Source organism: Grammomys surdaster, unplaced genomic scaffold (genome assembly GCF_004785775.1).
Source record: "Grammomys surdaster isolate TR1022 unplaced genomic scaffold, NIH_TR_1.0 65, whole genome shotgun sequence".
NCBI lineage: Eukaryota > Metazoa > Chordata > Mammalia > Rodentia > Muridae > Grammomys > Grammomys surdaster.
Genome location: NW_021604567.1, coordinates 602753 through 623026, shown reverse-complemented (window position 1 = coordinate 623026; position 20274 = coordinate 602753). Strand labels below are relative to the sequence as shown.

The window sequence follows — 20274 nt, the reverse complement described above, 5'->3', positions numbered from 1 at the left end:
ACTATTCAGAACTCCTGCCAGGTTAGTGTGACTCAGGCAAGTCATAAGTCAGAGTCTCAATAAATGTATCTGTATAATAGAACTAGTAGCATACACTTGCTAAAGCATGAACTAAGCTTCTTATAGGGTGCACATACGATGTGTTCTGTAAGTGATAATAACTGTTATGATGTGTATATTTGTGTTATAAGCAAATATATTTGTGTGTAAGAATTTATATAGGCCTCGCTTGGTGGTACAAACCCATAATCTTAGCATTTGGAAAGCATGTTGGAGGCTAGCTGGCTTAGGTTATATTGTAAAACCTTACCTTAGAACAAAAAAGAAGAAAAAACAATCGACAGTTTTTCCTGATGTTAACAAGCATATAGCAGTTAGGACTATGTCTTCATCCAAGTTAGGAATTGTGACATGTATGTAACATGTATTGTGTATATTATATTTTAAATGAAATGTAATCGTATTATAACATACTGATTATACATGTATATTCTATAATACCATATATAACATATCTATATAATTGTATCTAGTAAATATAAATATGTATGAAGTATATCATATTTTAGTTATCTACAATATCTATTTTAGCTATGTAAGATATATGGTTATGTTGACGTTTGGCTGATTTTGTGCAAAGTAAAATAAAGACTGTTTACAACTTGAGACAATTCAGTCTCCTGCTTTTGGATGACCTGTGTAAACTGTTTTAAAAGTTGTTATATTTTTATTTATTTATTCATCTATCTATCTATCTATCTATCTATCTATCTATCTATCTTTCTATCTTGTGTGTATGTGTGTTTGCATGTGTGTCACAGTGCAAACATGGAAGTCAGAAGACAACTTAGGGGAGTTAGTCTCTGTTTTAACCACGTGGGTTCTGGAGATAAAAGTTGTCATTTATGTTGACAAGTGTCTTTACCTGCTAAGTCATCTCACTGGCCCTGTAAACTAGTTCTTAAATGTAGGATGTAATTTTAAGTATGTCTCCTTTGGTCCACATTTTGATTACTTTTGAGTCTCTTTTTCTTGGCTACTTTCTTTACACCACTTATCGGAGATTTGATCGTATTTTTGTTCATCCCTTTCGTTTCTTATCTACATATGACTATCGATCCTACCTCTCAAGGAAACGGTTTCTTTATGTATTTATTTACTTGGGTTTTGGAAACCAGGTCTTGTTTCAGTACAGGTATGGCTGGCCTGGAATGTATTAAATAGGCCAGGCTTCTGTTCAAGTTACAGCAATCCTGCCTATGTCTCTTAGTAATAGGTGTGTACTCACATTTGACTTGGGTAAACAGCTTATTTCCAGTGTTATTTAATCAGTTTCTAATATGTGGCATCACTCATTTTTTTTTTGTTCACTCAGAAATTAGAGGTTAGATAATCTTTATGAAACTTCTCCATAGAAATCGAAGGTATTGTATTGACGTTTAGGATCCAGGACACCTTAATTAACATGTTAGAAATCTCCATTTATTCGGAAAGCATAAACACATGATGGGCATGTCTTTTTGTGACTTGTCACTTTGGTTGACACAGCTGAATTAAAACACTAGTCAAAAATGTATAACTCTAAGCCCGTCTTCTTAAAACATGTCATGTTCACTGACAAAGCTGAATTAAAACACCAATTAAAATTAGGGAAATGTAATTTGCATCCCTTATTAAGAGTAGCAATTTATCAACTGACTCATCTTTATTGAGTTTATAGAAAAGTTATCTTTATTCCATTTCTGAAAACCTTCCAGTTCCATGATCATGGATTAGCCCACATCCCATTGCATAACTGGGCTTTAGAGATTGTTACACATTACCACCACAAGTGATTTTTGCCAAAGAAACTGGGGGAGGCTGAATTATATTCTCCTTTAAAATGCTAGCATCCCTCACGTGTGAGTGAGGTGGAGGACTGAGGTAATTGTAAGGATCACGTTCACTAACACCCCTTTTCACTGTGCTTATCTAGAAATAGAACACAAGTTTTCCCCCAACACCTTTCTATTTGAAAAGTTTCTGCCTCTTGCTTTCTGTGTGGCCTGGGGAAATGTGAGAGCGAGTAGTGTCTCCTGTCCTCCAGCTCAACTTCCTTAACCAGAACAGCTGGTTTTCTTTGATTTATGCACCGAGGGAAACAAAGACCATGAAAGTCGTTCTTTGAAGGAAAGCAATTTCAAGTCGAAACAACAGGCTAACCACGAAACCACTGGCTTTTCAGAATGGTCAAGGATTTTTAACAAAATCTGGGTGATAGAAGATTATCCTAAAACCTAAAAGGGATGGCATGGCAGAGGAGATACAGATGCCAAGAGTAAGTTAGCCTTCCCTCTGCACTGGATGGAGAGAACAAGATTGTAATAATCATGCAGCCGATAATCATGTTACTTCTTACAATTCTGTTGTACATTTAAAAAAATGGGGTAAATTCATCTAACACAAAGTTAAGAGTGCGTACAGTTTTGTGGTTTTTAGAATGTTCGTGGTATGCAACTGTATTGCTATCTTGCTCCAAAGAGTTTTATCATTATGTTTTTTTAAAAGATAATTTACACAGTTTATTTATACCATGTTTCTTTTTAAAAAGGGCCTGAGAGTAGCTCCAAATAAAGGCTGTTAATAAAAGAGATGAATGATCAAACCAAGTAACAAGAGCTACCAGATTTGAGTCTTTTAAGATGTAGAACATAGCACCGCATCTGAAAAGTTGTCCAGAAGGAGCAAAAAGTAAAACAAAAACAGCTGATTTGAGAGAGAGTAGGTCCTTCCTTTCTTCCTTCCTTTTTTCTTTCTCCTTCTCCTTCCTCCTCCTCCTCCTATTCTTGTCCTCCTTTTCCTCCTCCCCTTCTTCCTTCTCCTTTTTCTCCTCCTCCTTCATGTTGGTTGGCTGGTTGGTTGATTGGTTGGTTGGTTTCTTTGAGACCGGCTCTTCTTATGTAGATCAGGCTGGCTGGGAACTCATAAAGATCTGCCTACCTCTGCCTCTGAGGTGCTGGGATTGAAGGCATGCACCACCACCCCTGACTGGAATGGTTGTTCTAGATACTCAGCTCTAGATAAAATTTCGCAACTGGGACTTAATTGACATTGAGCAATTGTAGTTTCACAGTATATACTATGAAACAATATGGCACTTTCTGTAATAATCGTCAGTAAAAACAAAGGGCACAGTATTATTCTGTGACTCAATGACAAGAATATAAGACAGCAGAGACATAGTATTTGGCCTCTCCTTGCTTAAATTTCATTAGTCCGTATACATTTTTGTTTCGGATTATATAGGATTGAATGTGAGGGCTTGGTGTTGTGTAACATTGGCCAGTTGTCTACTGGGAAATCAGTTACAGACCAAAGTAAGGATATTACTAAAGTCCAATTGGCTTACTTACTGATAGCGGAAAGGACTCAAAGTGGAGACGACAGTAGCATAACCAAAAGCTTGAAGTTCATAAAATATTGAGCCCTGGAGCTTACAGTAAGCTGGATGTGTAAGAGGAGGTCTTCCAGGGAGCCTAGTTGATGTGAGCCTCTTTGGAGCAGCTTGGCTGCCCTAGAACCAGAATAGGTAGGACAGCTTATCCAAGACTGCCTTATTGCTTATACAAGCACCCCCCTTTAGAAACACCCCAAAACATTCCTAGAAAGAATTTAAAAAGGAAAAGATTTATTTTGGATCACCAAGGTTTCAGAGGTTTCAGTTCATGATCATCTGGCTCTGTTGTTTGTAGGCTTTCATGAGGTAGAGCATCACAGTTAAAGGACATTCATTGCTGCCCTCAAGGTAGGCAGGAAGTAGAGAAAGACAGCCATGGCAAGATAAAACCCTCAAAGGACCCTTCAGCTATCTACTTACCCCACCTGGGGGTCACCAGGTTGTTTCTAGCTCTCCCCATATAGTGCCACCGTCCGAGGACCAAGCCACCATCAACACAACACACTGTTGTGTTTATTTCATACTCCAACCACAGTGCGCTTATTTGGCACTGATGTACCCCGGACAGTGACTGCACGGTCTTTTCTATACGAATACCTCTGATGGGAGGGGGGCTGACGCCACACTGAGGTAACTAATTACTTATCTAAACCCGGAGAAGCCATGACAGAAAAACAAAGCACGTGGCAGTTACGCAGTTGGTGATTTTCATCAAGGTAATGGGGGGGGGGGGGGGAAGGGACATGACTATTTTTAGCTTAGCTCAGTCCCAGAAGAAACTTTTCAGCTGGAGCAGGACAGACAGCCTGTATTTTTGTTTGTTTGTTTGTTTGTTTCTTCTGTTTACCCTTGGTTTTGCTCTTCAGTTTTTAACTTCCCAAATAGTTACATTCAAATATTAGTTACATTTAAATGCTAGTTTAACATTTTCTTGTTCCGGAGCCAAACGAAAGTGAATTTAGCTCTTCCGGTTCAGGGTCCCACTCTTCCGGTCACCCGCAGCCCGGGTATGAAGAGTGGTCTTCAGGTCAGTGGTGGTAGAATGTTGGCTACCAAGGCACTTAGTCCAGTTGGCCTAAGAGAGCCTTTCCATCTCGGTGTGTGTTCGAGCACATGGGAATGTCGTGAAGAGTGGAGACTATGCTCTGTCTCCTATGCACATGGAGTCTCTCCTTACGACTACTCCTTACCTGATGTGGCCCACCCCAGGTTGCTATCTGCCAGCCGTAAGACCCTGAAGGAGGAAAAGGCTGACTGGAGCATCCTGTCCAGTATGAGAAAGTCCAACTGCACCACATCCAGCTTAACGAGAGCTTCGCTGAGATAAGCAGGAGCACCAATAGGTAGAAGACAGTTGTGAGCATGGCCATGTTCACCATTGGCTTCATGGCTCCCGTTCTGATTCAGGAGATGCACTACGTGTGTATGGCCCCATCCCTCATACCTCTGATGGAGACTAGGTGGCCATGCGGAGCAGTCAGATGCTAGATATGAAGGTCACCCCATTCATGACTTCTCCTCCAAGTTGGACCAGGACAAGAATGAGTGGAATCAGTGAGACCCTGCTGCTTGACAGGTCCCTTCCCTCACTCAGCATGCTGGAAGCCACTATGTCCAATGGTATATGCTAATAAATGACCAGTTAATGTGAATTTAAAAAAAAAAGTGATTTTAGACTTTCTATTTTGAAATAAAAAGGGCTGCTCTATTTTATGGCTTTTCAAATTTTTTTGTAATTCATTCTTCCTTTTTCATTAACACATAATTGTATATGTTACATATATTTGTGGAGTGCAGCATGGTATTTCAGTGCATGTACACAATATAATGATCAAACACTAGGATCTATACAATAATTTTAATCTTATTTGTGAATGATGTTCATATGCACAGTTATTTTATTTCATTCTACTAATTCTGGTGCTGAAGAGATGGCTTTGCTATTAGGAGGGTTTTCTGTTCTTCCAGAGGACCCAGTTTCTATTTCCAGCACCCACACCAGTGGTTTACAACTATCTGTAAGTCCAGTTTCAGGGGATCCGATACCATCTGCAGCTGCACACCCATGGTACACACCAAGATGTGTGCATGCATGGGTGCATGTGTGCACCCATGTGCGCACACACATTCCTAAACATAAATAAATCTAAACAAATATTAATTCAACATGATTCTGGTAGTTAATTTTGCTGTTAATGCTATTTCATATAATGGGAAAACTGAAGGTTTTCAGAGATTAAATATAAAAGCATTTGTTAAAAACTAAATACCACTTGTTTCCCTTTGGCAGCTCACGTTTTTGAGATTCTGTTATATAAAACTGTGGAAGTAAAAAGGTTTGTGCAAATGTAGTATTCATTCTGAGGCTTGCACTTTGTCCAAATATTTTTTGAAACTAAGACTTGAGCAGTCTTGAGATAGGGATTATGAATAACCACTGCTAACCCAGTATATGATGCTCGTTTCTCCTGAGCACATGTTCAACATGACATGTACGTAGACACACACCATCCACTAGATGCAAAGATGTGTGAGTCTGATTTGAGTCCTACAGATGAAGCAGGAACACAGGTAATGAGGCTGCAATACCAAGCAGCTTGTGCGGCTGCTGTCCTGGCAGGAGTAGGGAAGGCTATCAAATGGTCATGCTGTGTCTAACATTGAGGTGAATAGTGTTAGAGTTTGCAATGTCACATTGGTACAAAGTTCTAACTTAATTTTCCAGTAAGATTGGTACTATACATTCTTGTACTATAGAAAAATAATTTTAATTTTCTTATAGATATTAGGAATAAGATGTTTTAAAAATACTTATGGGGAAAGCATCTTGGATTTTTTTTTGAAGAATGGGTTTGCATTTTTTGAGATTAGACCACATTTTAAAAAAGTATACTTATTACCTTATTACTGTTTTTTTTCACATTAAGTTTTGATTTTTTTTTTTTTGTGATATGAATTTGGGACCATTTCTTGAAAATAGAAGTTGCAGATGAGTTTCATAAAATAGTTGATTTTGTTCTATTCATTTTCCTTACTTTAGATACAGTTTTATAGTTTCATATAACCCAGAGCACAAAGCTTATATTATGTTTACAAAGCACTTGCCTGATAGAAAGTAATGATCTCTGAATGTTTGTGACTGAATATTAAGATTTGGTGATGTTCTAGGAAAACCTGGGCTCAGTGTATGAGAACCAGCTTAAAGGTGCCAGAGCAGCTTGACTTGAAGGGAGAACAGACAGAACCAAGATGACACAGAGTGCAATTTGTTGAGGGAACTTAGACAGAGGAGCATGTCTTAGGTGATAGCAAGATCAATGGATCCATAAGATCTGAGTCAGAAAGCAGGGAGCGGATACAATGACGTAATCATAGCTGGAATGCCCCCTGCTTCTCTCTAAGTAGCATCCAAGATGGCGGGCGCATTCAGTGCCAGAGTCTTACTATAAAGGCCCACCCACTTTAATGGGTTTATGTATTTATTGTATGGTGGGAACGCGTGTGGAGAAAAGTAACCAGGGTCAGTCATGGTGGCTGTGACCCATGAGGCCAGTGACAAGGTAGAATTGAATCTCTATGGGGAGGGGGAGAGACATAATTGTGTTGTTCTAGAATAAATATATTCCTTCAGCTTCTGTATAGTCTTCATACACTTTATACCATAGGCAGTGTTTTGACCTTCTAAAATATAACATTTTAAGTTAGAGCTGTCTATTTATTTAATATGTATGGGTGTTTGGCCTGTATGCCTGTCTGTGTGCCAAATGTGTGCCTGGTGCTCTTCTAGGCAAGAAGAGAGATTTGAGTCCCTTGGGATTGGAGGTTACAGATGGTTTTGAGCTACCATGTGCATGCTGGGAGTCAAACCGAGGTCTTCTGGAAGAACAGCCAGTGTTCTTCACTGCTGAGCCACCTCTCCAGCCCCTTTTCCTTCTAAGTTTGTGTCAATCACACAACTGCCCCATAGCCTCTTCAGATCACTCCTTGTTTGGGGATGACGTCTAGTTTCCCTTCTGGACTGCTGGCTACCTTATCCTGTAGCCTGACTGAGTTTAGCCTCAGACTTCCCTATCCAAGACTCCGCCCATGAGAAATTAGTGATTTTTGTGTGTGTCCGTGTTTACCACACCTGTTTCTTATGTTTTTCTCTGATTGTAGCATATATCACATTATTGTAAGATACTCATTCACTTGTGTGTGTCACTTTATTGCTTATCTTTTGATCATCAGTGCTTGACACACTGCAGATTAAAAATTGTTTATCTAATGATTCTGCACTCCCCCCAGAGCCCTACGTAATGATGATGCTTTTTAAGAATCCTTTAGCAAATGATACCCTTTAAATCAAATGTTCATTGTAATTTTCAGGATATGTATTCCTAAACTGTTTTGGATATTTTATGTATGATTAGTTAGCTTTAATTCTCGCCCTGTTTATCCTTGCAACTAATAAAACTGACCATTTCCTCTGCAGCAAATTAGTATAAATTTAGAGCAGCAGAAGTCTATTACCTGACAGTGTTGGAGGTCAGACACCCGAAATAGGTCTTGTGGTGCCAGGGGCAGTGTGCTGGCCGGACCGCCTTCCTTCTGGATGCTTCAGGAGAGAATCTGTTCCTTGCTTTTTGTGGCTCCCGGAGGTTACACGGCACTCCTTGGCTTGTGGCCACCTCCCAGAAATTGCATCACTTTGACATCTGTTTCAGGGGTCATATCTCCTTCCCTGACTCTCTTGCTTTCCCAAGTAAGGAGTATGTGACTGCCCTGAGTTTGCTGAGAGTAGCCAGGATAAACCCCCCGCCCCTTCACGACCCTTCTTAATCACACCCTCAAAGGTTTTTTTTGCCATGAGTCATCAGTAATTAGGAGACAGAGCCGAGTGCGGTTTCTCGATGCTATAGCCCCAGTTTTGGAAGTGGAGGCTGAGCCTAGGAGTTCAGGATCATCTTTAGCTGCACAGTAATTTAATACCAACATGGGCTACATGGAATCCTGTCTCAAAAAACCAAAGCAAACCACAACAAACCAAGACTGAACTAGGACATCAGAAAATGGACATCAGTATGTGGTCATTAATTTATCATCTGCTCTATGGATTAAATTAAAACTTACTTGGTTCCTAAATTGAATGTAAAAAACACATTAGTATTTGAAAAACAAACCAAGATGAGCAAGCAAGCAAGCAAGCAAGCAAGCAAGCAAACAAATAGACAAACAAAACCCAACCAACCAAACAGAAACCAAAAACCCCCCGCCACACAGACTGCAAGATGTTCTGTAAGTAAGTGTAAGTGTTCATTTATGTAGAGAGATGGACACAGTCATTCATAGGATACTCTTCGTGAGGAGAAATCCCACAATATTGTATAATGAAGAATGCTTTATACTGGAGAAAGAACGTGAGCTTCAGAGATTAAGCATGCTGGGGGGCTAGGCAGATAGTCTCATCTGTACAGGAGAGCATCTGAAGTCAGATCCTCAGCACCCATGTAAAAGCCAGGTGTAGTTGCACATGTCTGTAACCCCTGTGTTATGGGGAAGGTGGAGAAAAATGGATCCCCAGAGCTTACTGGTCAGGCAGACCAGCCAATCAATGAACTCTGGATTCAGGGAGAGACCATGTCTCAAAAGATAAAGCAGAGAGTGGTAGTGGAAGATAACGGTGTCAACGTCTGGGCTCTACACGTGCACATACACACACCACGTATAGAATAAAAATGATTGAATGTTGTTTATTGAGTTGTAAGTGACATATTCAAGTAGGTGTCAAAGCATTGAATTTAAATTGTAAAATATAGAAGCTATGAGTTTTGCTATATTTTGGGTCTTAAATGAATAAAAATAATTAGCATAAGTTCTATAAGAATGAAAATGTACCCATATAGTTTAACAAATACGTTTAGTTATAACAAATCTTACTTAAGATCTCTTCAATGGAGGACCTGGAAGGACCTCTTGGTTGACAGTTTCTCCACGGCAGACATGCTCGCAGGCATAAATGCCACAACCGTGGAGAGCTCATTTTCAGCTTTAGAGTGAAGCTCATTGCTCTCAAGATACATGGTCCACATCACAGAAGACCACAGAAAACTCTCAGACATAGTACTGAGATCAAAGGGTCCTGGGGAGCCCAGCTTCATCAGACCTCCAGCACCGAGGGCTGTGGGACATCAGTGATGAGGGGAAGGAATGACTGCAGGAACCAGAGGACCAAGGAGTCTGCTGTGTGAATGTGTTTCCTAGAAATGGCTTCTGAAACCAGAACTCAAAGAAGGACAATGTCAATAGACATGCCGTTGCAGAAGGGAAAAAATAATCTCATGAAATCTCACCTCTGGACAAAGAACTATAAGCCTCCAATGACTTCTGAGAGAGGGATAATTAGCCTCACCCAGGAAAGAGTCCCCTAATTAGTTACCCAATACAAAATGGTCATTCCTGAGATTATATACCATATATACACAAACAATAAAAACAGGCACAGCTGGTTGTATTTGTATATTTGTGCTCCCCTTTCTCTCTCTCTCTGTGTATGTATGCGTACATATATATATGTATACATATATATATGTATATGTGTATATATATTCATACTCGAAGAAAAAGGTTATCAGTTTGAGTGAGAGAAGAGGGGCACTATGGGAGGGATTGGAGGAACTAATGGGAAGACAAGTGATGTAATTATATTTTAACTAAAATAGGCTATAAAAAATAATACAAAAAGATAGATGGTCAACAGAAAACATTCAATACTTAAAATATGTAGCTTTCCACTTAACTCCTCTTGAATTGTAAATGTTCTTGTCTGTGTCATATGTCTTCTTATTGCGTAGGTATAAAACTGTGGGAAACTAGGCTTTCTAAAATAGCAGTCTTGGGGACATGGATTACTCACCTTTTTTTTCTGGAGTGGATGAAACTGACTTTAAATTGCAACACAGGCTAAGTGAAGAGACGCCCAACTTTTATGGATGAAAAGTTGTAATATTTTAAATGTTTTTGGTAGGGTAATGTTTGCAGCCTGGATTCTTAAATGCATGCTCTTTCCTTGAGCACTTTGCACGTTTACAGGAGCCCGACCCAGGGCTGTAAGCTCCACTTCCCGGGAGGATGTATACTGTGGGGGACACTGATGGCATTTCCTTTTTTTTTTTTGAGCATCTCTGATAAAGCTCTTTTTAGTTCTCCATCCTTGAGTGTTTACAACAACTCTTAGACTTTTGTCGAGATAGGTATCTCAGGAGTGGTGAGTTTCTAGAGTACAACAATAGAATGTTCTAGTGGCGCTTGCACATATACCCACACGAATCATTAGGGATTGTTAAAATATCATGGTTGTTTTAATAGGGATGCCTGCTTCTTTGCTTTTCATCAATTACAAGGTTCTAGGGATTCCTAGGAAAACCTAGTTAATGGAATGTTCACAAGAAGAGGGCCATGTTTCCAGGAGAGAGGGCGTGTTGGTTGACAAAGTGTTTGTTGAAAGATCAATTTACCATCATGTATCTATTAGTATAGCCAAATGAGAAAAAGGTTGCTCCATGTTGGAAAATGAGAGCTTCGTGGAAAAATCCATCTTGGGCTGTGTATGTTTATTAGTCAACAGATCTAAGAACATTCCCCTACAGTGGAGAATGTATGTCTTGGGCTGTGTATGTTTATTATTCTACTGATCTAAAGACATGCCCCTACACTGTAGTGACTTTGGATATATTTTCTCTAAACATTGTCAGAATGGATTTTAAGAAACCTGGGTTTATTAATCACACTGAGCACAACTCTGCTTCACAGGCACCTTTCTCCCAGCAGGCAAAGATGGGGTCCCTTCCAGTAGTTGACAGCCATGGCGGAACTTCCCACTGGGAAGCTGGGCTACTTAGCGGCTCACTCAGTTTTATAGAGGAATTAGCTGTTCCTGCGGAGTTAGCTGGTGTGTGACAGTCACTTATGCACTGGAGAACTGCCAGAGTTTTGACATCAGTTACTTTTTAGGGTATCAAATTTAAAAGAATTTGTGGGCTAGTGCTTTCTGGAGAAGCTAGAAATAACCTCACCTTAAAAAATATTTATGAGACTTTGGCTGTCAAGGAATGTGCTCCCTGAGAAGGAGTTTCCTGCATATCAGGCCATGTGGATGCTGTACAGGACAACTTTGCTTTGTTTTAAAAATAAGTTCAGACTTACAGGAACATTCAAAGAACAGTACAAAGCACTTTTCTTTTTTTTACTTGCTTGGATCAAGTTTCATGTTTGCTAACATTTTCACCAGATTTACTATATAAATTCTGGACTTTTGATTTTCTCTTTTAGTTTTGAGCAGGCATTTTAAGATGACTCTACATTTGGCTTTTAATTTGGCCTTTCTAGTTTCATTGGCGTAAACCCTGAGGATACCTCCTGCTGTCTTTGCTTACTTTCTGTGGTGTAACAGGCCTTCTGGTCAGGTCAGTTGCTCATCCTGCAGCTTTCTTGTTTCCTGATTGATTCTGATGCCCTTTGACCCCAGCCAAGGCTTAAGGCTCAGTTGAATATACCAGTAATGCCAGCTCGATACACAGCTAGCTTGACAATGTCATGTGGTTTTGCACGTGTGTAGTGCGTTAGTCATTAAGGGCCCATGAGGTAGCTCAGTGGGCCAAGGTGCTTCCTGCTCAGTGATGTCAGTCTGATGACCTGAGTTCCATTCCTAGAACCCACTTAAGGGTAGAAGGAGAGAGGCCACTTGATGAGGTTACCCTCTGACCTCCACATGTATTCCTGACATCTGACTCCCCACACAAAATACATAAAATAAAATTTAAAGAATACGATAGAACATCTTCTTATGGTTTAAACTAGTTAAATCAGGCTACTTTAATCCCACTTTTTTTTTCCATGGTGCTGGGAGTGGAACCCAAGGTCTCATGCATGCTGATTTCAACACTACCACTGAGCTACAACCTCTAGACATCTTTTTCTCCACTGGTTCCTCTCTTTTCCCCCACTTTCCTTCCTCTACTCCCCTCCAGACTGAACCTAGGGCTTCATAGCATTAAGCAAGTTCTATGCCACTGTGGGACCAGCCTCATGGGTTTGAATGTGTTAACAGAATCAGCATTTTGTAATAAAGATTGTTTGCCTTAGTACTTTAGTATCTAGTATTCAAGTTTGCATAGACAAGCTTAGGAAGTTGGCTATTTATTATTATTGATGTCTTCCTTTGAATGGATTGCTGAATGGGTCACAGCTTCTCTGTTCAAAACCACTTTAATGCCATGTCTGATATCAAAGTGCTTTCTTCTGTTGTTGTTGTGGATGGCTAATATGACCTGTTTCCTTCTCTTCCTTCACTTAATGTAATTATATATTATACTATATAATATGATATAATATAATTATATTCCCTGGATATAATTAGGAGCAATGAAAACAACTGTTTCTAGGTCTTAGAAATCCCTACAATTCTTTTTTTGCCCTAGAGATCAGGAGACATGTAAATTATAGTCCTTGTTTTGGTTGAGCCTGCATTATTGTATCATTTAAGAATCCTATGTATTGGCCAGTGAATCCTATGTATTGGCTCAGTCGGTGGCCGTGCTGGCCCCACAGGTCTGAAGACTTGAGTTTGATGTGTAGAACTCATTTTGGAAGGAGTGGGTCAACCATTGAAAGCTGTTCTCTGGCATCTGCATGCGTAGTGTATCCCGTGTATACCTGGACTAATGCATACACACATGATAATAATAACTAAAAAAAAAGAAAAGTCCTCTATTTATGACACACTTCTAGCTATATGAAGCTTATTAACTCTTTGGCCTTTCATGTGATACGAGGTTTACGTGTGGTGTAATGGAGGAACCACTTATGTTAGGCAGTTTCCTCTCCTGCTGGCGATTTCTCCAGGTTCACCAGTGTGCATCGTGCACACACACTCATTTGCCTGAACTCCCGTAATAGAAGAGAGCGGCTTATATTCTCATTCTTTAACAAGGGGAAACACGTTTTCATTTTATGATTTTTATGTTCTCTGTATCTTAATGCTTGGGGAATAAGGGATTAGGGGCAGACTGTGAAGAATCCATTGTCCACTTTTGAAGAGTCATTTTCTGACAGAAAGGTTGACTTTAGTTTATGGTTTCCATTGGGTCACAGACCGTCATGGTAGGAAAAGCCAAGTGTCTGGGTCTGTGGCCGTGTGTGTGTATGTGTGTGTGTGTGTGTTTCCTTCAAATGATAGCAGGCAGGAAGGAGAGGTTACAGATTGGAACCAGGGGTATGTGTAACTTTCAAAAGCCAGGTCCCAGTAGCTTCCTTCTGCCCTACTTCATGAAGGCTTCACAACCTCAAAATAGTCTCACAAGGTGAAGCCCAGGAGCTCAACATCTACCTGTAGGGCCATTTCCTATTCCAACCACCACAGCCCTCTCAAAAGTCCTTCTGCCACATGTACTCCAAGGATGCTGTGTGGTAAAGTTGGCTGCATCAGAGAGCTATTAGGAGAAGTGGACAGGAATAGATTCCTGTGTTCTCTAGTGTGTAGTAAGACTGAGTTGTGCTGCTGATCCTGGAGCTGGATCTACAGGTGGGTGGCACTGTCACGGGTCACATGACTTCTGTGTAGTAGACACTCAGTGTGTGGTGAATAGTGTGGAATAGTCACTGTGAGTTGAGGCAAGGTGTGTAGGGGAAGGAGGTGCTGTCCTGTTTCCAGTTCTTTGTCTTGCTCCTTCTGAGAGGCAGGAGAGGTCCTAAGGTGGGGGAGGTTTCTAGTGCCATGGCTGGTTAAGTGATTCTCAGTTCACTTATCTACAAAACAAAGATGGTGTTATCATCTAGGGCATATCTGAGGTTACCGGAAGCCCCGATACTGGAAGCACTGGTTGCTGTTTTCGGATTCTTCATTTGAAGATGATAAGAGCTACACAGCTTGCATTATACAGCCAGCTCGCTAGTGAAGTGTTACCGTCCTGTTGGTGCCAGCAGGCGCCATCTACTCAGTCCTCAAGAAGCCTCACCCTCCTTCCATCCACACATGGCATTGCTTTCTCTGGGTGGCTTTTGACACTGCTACAGTGTTGCTGACCTTACTGTTTAGCTGCTTAGGAGTACACTGTGCTACAAGGGGCTACTGCATCAGAACCTGGAGTCCTGTGTAATTTCTGCGGTGTCTCCCACCAAGTCTCTGGGAATGTAGATGTTCATCCAGGAACCTGATCTCTACTGCTTAGCCTCAGTACCTGCCGTGGGGATAGGGCAGACCTGATAGACCTAATCCTTAAATGCTTTACCCTTGAGCCCACCCTCTGATTACAGAACTGAGAAGTGCTGGTTCCACTTGCCTATAAAGCTAACGCTATACTGGTTCCTCTTGATTACAAGGAACACAGATACTTGATTTCTTTACTCTAGTTTGGGTTGGGTGCCTGTTACTTTCCACTTAAGCATGGACTTCGTGAGGAACCTTCCTCTTCTTCCCATTTTACCTCATCCTTCTAGGCTCAGTTTCAGCAAAAGTCCATTCTTGTCACTTAGTCCAGACTAAGCTTTCTTTCTCTTTCTGTCATTGGATACTTTGTTTAGGTCTGTAACGTGTTGATAATTTTAAGGTTTGTGTGTAAGCCTGTGTCTCTCACTACGTTCAACTCCGTAGGATCAGCACAGCTCAGGTGCATGACAGCCAGTGGTTGCTTACTACTCAGGAATGACAAAGCAATGGTTTGTTTCCTCCTGAATTTTATGGTGTGCCAATGGCTCCTTAGCAAAGCTCTTGGCTTAGCAGAACAGTGTCTCAAATTTCACTTTGGTCATTATATTCTTGTCCAAGTGTCATCTTTAAATGAATAGAGATTGTTTAGAAAATATAGACTGCAAAAGCAACTTGTACAGTGATTCTTATAATCCTTTCACCCATACCTGAAAAAACTTATGGTGTGCATTTTCTCAAAATTCTCAAGTATGAAGATCCCAGAACGGGGAAATCCAGAAAATATTGCTCAACCTAGTTTCCACAGATCAATTAGCAGATTGCAGGGGCTCTCGTTTTTAGGTAATCTCCACATCTGATTCTTTTAGAAGGAGTTTACATAAGTTGTCACAATACTCACTTGTCAGTCTGCCATCCTGTTGACTGTCTCTGGGACACCTCCAGAAATAGCCTGGTTTAAGCTTGCGGTGCAGCCCGTTTGCTGGGAATCCCTCAGGAGCTGAGTGTGAGTCGAGCTTGTTAGCAGCATGGATATTTTCAGTTCTGGGTGGATCAGTCTGGGAAGTTGAGAGGATGAATGGGTTCACTGGGAATGGAATTTACCTCAGTCAGAGGGAGGGTCAGGCAGGGCGACAGCGAGGAGCCCTAATTACAAACAAAACAGCCTTCAGGGAGCAACTGTCCATACCTATACAAATGAACCAGGATGTACAAGACTGGACGATTCAAAACAAGACAGCCATCTGCACACATAATAACCATTTGGTAGTGCGACTTCCCCATCTGTCCCTCAACGAGCCTAAAGCACTAAGCTGATCAAAAATACTCTGGAGAAGCACAGCAGCGCCCCTGCTCTGTGATACCAGCATCCCATTTTGTCCTATAAACGGCTCAGTGACCCTCCGGTCATATTTGGGAAGAAGGGACATCAAAAAAGAAGACATCTTTTGGAGTGTACACTTGGAAGTGTGCAAGGGAGTGGCGTGGCCTGTTTAAATGGCTAATTTAATTTAAAATTCAGAGAAAGGCCTTTTGTTTGAGTTCTTCAAAGAAATGGAACAACATTAACTTTTCTTTTCTTCAGAGTAGAAACTTGTCAGCACCTAAAGCTCTCTGTTTCAGGACGAGAAAGTGTCTAATTGTCACTTCTTGTTGACAGAGTGAAACCAATAATTTCGCATCATTGAGTGAGTCTCTGAAGAGACACAGCCATAGCTTCAGGGGCGCTGTGGAGATTCAGCTGACAAGCATATGTCAAACTTTTCTTTTTTTCAGTCTTCATGTTCATCTTCAAAATGAATGTCACAGATGTTAAATATCCTGTTTGACCTCCTCGATGGGAAGTTTAGGGCAAAGTAGGGCTCTCTAATCTTGCTTACAGGTGGACTCTATGGAGTTTCCCTCCTCCACATGGCTGTTTTGGGGGTTGATTATCATGTAGATTGTGAAATTTATCTGAAGATGTGTTTATTCAAGTCCATCAGGAATCTTCTGCATTCCAGTAGTTATACAGTTTGTTTGTTTTAAGTTTCTCTCCACAGTGTCTTTTTTTTTTTTTTTTTTTTTTGGTTTTTTCAAGACAGGGTTTCTCTGTGTAGCCCTGGCTGTCCTGGAACTCACTCTGTAGACCAGGCTAGCCTCGAACTCTCAAACTCAGAGATCCACCTGCCTCTGCCTCCCAAGTGCTGGGATTAAAGGCGTGCGCCACCACCGCCCAGCTCTCCACAGTGTCTTAAGTGTCTTAAGTGTCTTCTTGGAAGAAGATTTACCAGCATTCTCTATTTTAAATCAACTTTCTTATAGTTTTTTTTAAAAATTATTAATTTCCTCCCAATCTTCTTTAATGTATTTTGTCTTTCTTCCCCATCCCAACCCCTGGCTGGGATTCAAAAGCACTGGTTCTACAGAAATTGAAACAAAAACAAAAACTAAAAAGAAAAACCCCAACCCACCAACATTTTGGTATTATTTAAATGATGTCTTTTTTGTTTGGTTAGACAGCCTGAGTCTGTGTGGTCTTGCTCAACAGTGACAGTTGTCACAGGTTCTCTTTTGGTAGAAGAACTGTCTAGACATTCTTACCTAGCAGGGATGTTCAATCGCAGGTGGATAACACACCCTGCTCTTCAGGCTTGGAAGCCTTGGTGTTACCTGCACAGCAGAAGATCCAGGAAGCTTTGGGTCAACCAGAACCACTGTTTTGTAAATACCCTCCAGAAGCTCTTTGCTGTATTAGAACTTGGAGCGTATTAGCTGAGCCTTGGAGGCAGACACTTTGTGATTACAAAATGAGAATAATTTTCAATGATGGGATGAAGAAGAATAGGTTGCCTTTGCCTTTACCTATACTTTTCTTATTGTTCAATTGAAAGTAGATTCTTCTCCTACAGTATATACCAACCACAGTTCTTTCTCCCTCCACTCCTAGATTCCCACCCTCCTTCCCACTCCTCCTCCTTTTCCTCTTCAGAGAAGAGCAGGCCCCCAAGAGACAACAGCCAAACAGCACAAAACAAGATACACTAAAACAAGGCACACACCATCATATCGAGGCTGGACAAGGCAACCCAACAGGAGTAATGAGTCTCAAGAGTAGGCAAAAGAGTCAGAGCTACACCTGCCCATGCTGTTAGGTGGTTCACAAGAGCATTGAGTTAACAGCCACAGCATAGATGCAGAGGGCCTGGTGCAGACCTATGCATGCCCCATGCTTTCTGTTTCAGTCTCTCTGAGCTCATGTGAGGCCTGTATACTTGATTCAAAGGGCTGTGTCCTCCTAGTGTCTTCCATCCCTTCTGATTCCTACAATCTTCCCTCCTCCTCTTCCATGGTATTCCCCAATCTCTGAGGGGAGAGACCCAATGGGGACCTCCAATTTGAGCCTGCTAATTTACATATTAAGTTATTTGTAGAGTGAGATAAGACTTTTGTGAACTAATTAGTGTTCCTTGCTGTGTTACCTAATAGGGGAAGTCATTAAGCAGATTCATGTCATGTATATGAATTACGAATGATAGCAACAGGTTAATGTTATTTTTGATTTTCACACTTGCCCCTCCAGTGAAGTACCCCAGATTCTCTTGGTTCTGCTTTGCTTTTGCTGTGTGTGGTTTCGTTTATGTATGGGTGTGGGATAACAATTTAACATTTACTGGGTCTTTGTTAAAATTGGTATACTTCTATTTGACAGACTGTGTCATTTCTAATCAAAGGAAGAGAGTCACGTGGCTGACACTTCAGGATTGGGTTTCTAAAGCACTTCATGCTATGCCATGTGACTGTTATAGTAGTTGGCTAAGCAGTCAGGGCAGGTGTCTTGATAGCAGTTTTATGTATCTGAGAATCAATGGGTAGGCAGCATGTTGATGACCACATAACACCTTCACTGACAAGACTGAGGTACAGTTCTGATCTTTGTTTCATTCCAGTGAGTTGTGTTTTCTCTTTAATGGAGATCATTGACTTCACAGTAGAATACAGTGGAAAAGCATTTCCTTAAGGTGATGGCGTCTTAAGCACTGTTAACCTGGCTTATCTTCACAGGGTGTGTCATCATTTTTACATTGGAGTTTCAGAAGGCAGAGTTGGTGGGTTCTCTAGTCTTTTGCAGTAGTTTAGGATTAGGAAAACCTGCCCTTCTGATGGGGCGTGTGTCCCCATTCTGTCTGTCTCAGCTCCTGACCTAATGAAAGCAGAGCCTGGGATAGCATGATTAAAAGTTTGGTTTGGCATCTGAATCTGCCCTGTGGCTTTACGACTGCATTCTTCCTCATTTATTTATTTACTAATTCCGTTAAGGGACGTTTTCTTTTTTTCCTGGTAGTTCTCTTAATCAATACAATATTGCCACTTACTTAAGTTTTTCATATATGTATGTATGCATGCATGTGTGTGTATGTATGTGTGTGTCTTAGTTAGGGTTTTACTGCTGTGAAACAGACATCATTACCAAGGCAAATCTTATTTAATTGGAACTGGCTTACAGGTTCAGAAATTCAGTCCATTATCATTAAGTCAGGGACATGGCAGCATCTAGGCAGGCATGGTGTGGAAGGAGCTGAAGAGTTCCACATCTTCCTCTGAAGGCTGCTAGTAGAATACTGACTTCCAGGCAGCTAGGGTGAAGGTATTAAAGCCCATATCCACAGTGACACACCTACTCCAACAGGGCTACACCTTCTAATAGTGCCACTCCCAGCCCTGGGCTGAGCAAACCATCACAGTATGTATGTATGTATGTATGTATGTATGTATGTATGTATGTATGTATGTATGAGCATGTGTGTGTGTGTGTATGTGTGTGTGTGCATATCAGTACATAGAGAGGACAGAGGAGGATGCTGTGTGCCTTGCTCTACACTTTCTGCCTTATTTTCTCAAGTCAGGCTCTTTCACTGAATTTGGAGTGAAGCTGTCAGCCAACAAGCTGGCCTTAGCGGTCCACTGGGGCTACTGGTGTCACTTGACCATGCCTGGCTTTTTAAAAAATTCTTTTCTCATATGATACATTAAAACTACAGTTTCCTCTCCCTCCACTCTTCCCAGTCCCTCCTATCTCCCTCAGATTCACTTCTCCCCCATTTCCCTTCAGAATAGAGTAGGCCTCCCGGATATATCCACCAAACATGGCGTAACAAGTTACAGTAAGTCTAGGCACAAACCCTCAGAGCAAATCTGCATGAGACAACCCTGAAGGAGGAAAAGGGTCCCAAGAGCAGGCAAAAGAGTCGGAGACACCCACACTCACATTGCTAGGAGTCCTGCAAGACGACCAGAATGCACAACCATAGCGTGTAGGCAGAGGACCTAGATCAGAGCATTTGGGCTCTGTGGTTGGCGTTTCAGTCTCCGTGAGCCCCTAAGAGCCCTGCTTAGTTGATTCTGTGGGCTGTGTTCTCCTGTGTCCTTGACCCCTCTGGTTCCCGCAATCCTTTTGCTCCCTCTTCCGTGGGTTCCCCGAGCTCCACCTATCGTTTGGCTGTGGGTCTCTGTATCCGCTTCCATCCGTTACTGGGTGAAACATCTTTGATGACAGTCAGCCGAGGCAGTGATCTATGGGTATAACAGAATATCATTCAGAATCATTTTATTGACTTTTTTTTTGCCCAGTCACTTTAAGTTCTATCATAGGTCTCTGGACTATACAGCCTCTGGT

The 20274-nt window shown here is 41.2% G+C and overlaps 1 protein-coding gene and 1 pseudogene across 4 annotated transcripts in view; both read left to right on the top strand.

Annotated features, from left to right (window-relative positions):
- Window positions 1-20274, top strand: part of Tbc1d4 (TBC1 domain family member 4) — a 167486-nt gene that overhangs the window by 28073 nt on the left and 119139 nt on the right. The window lies entirely within an intron of this gene.
- On the top strand, window positions 4473-4994 carry LOC114624369 (annotated as a pseudogene).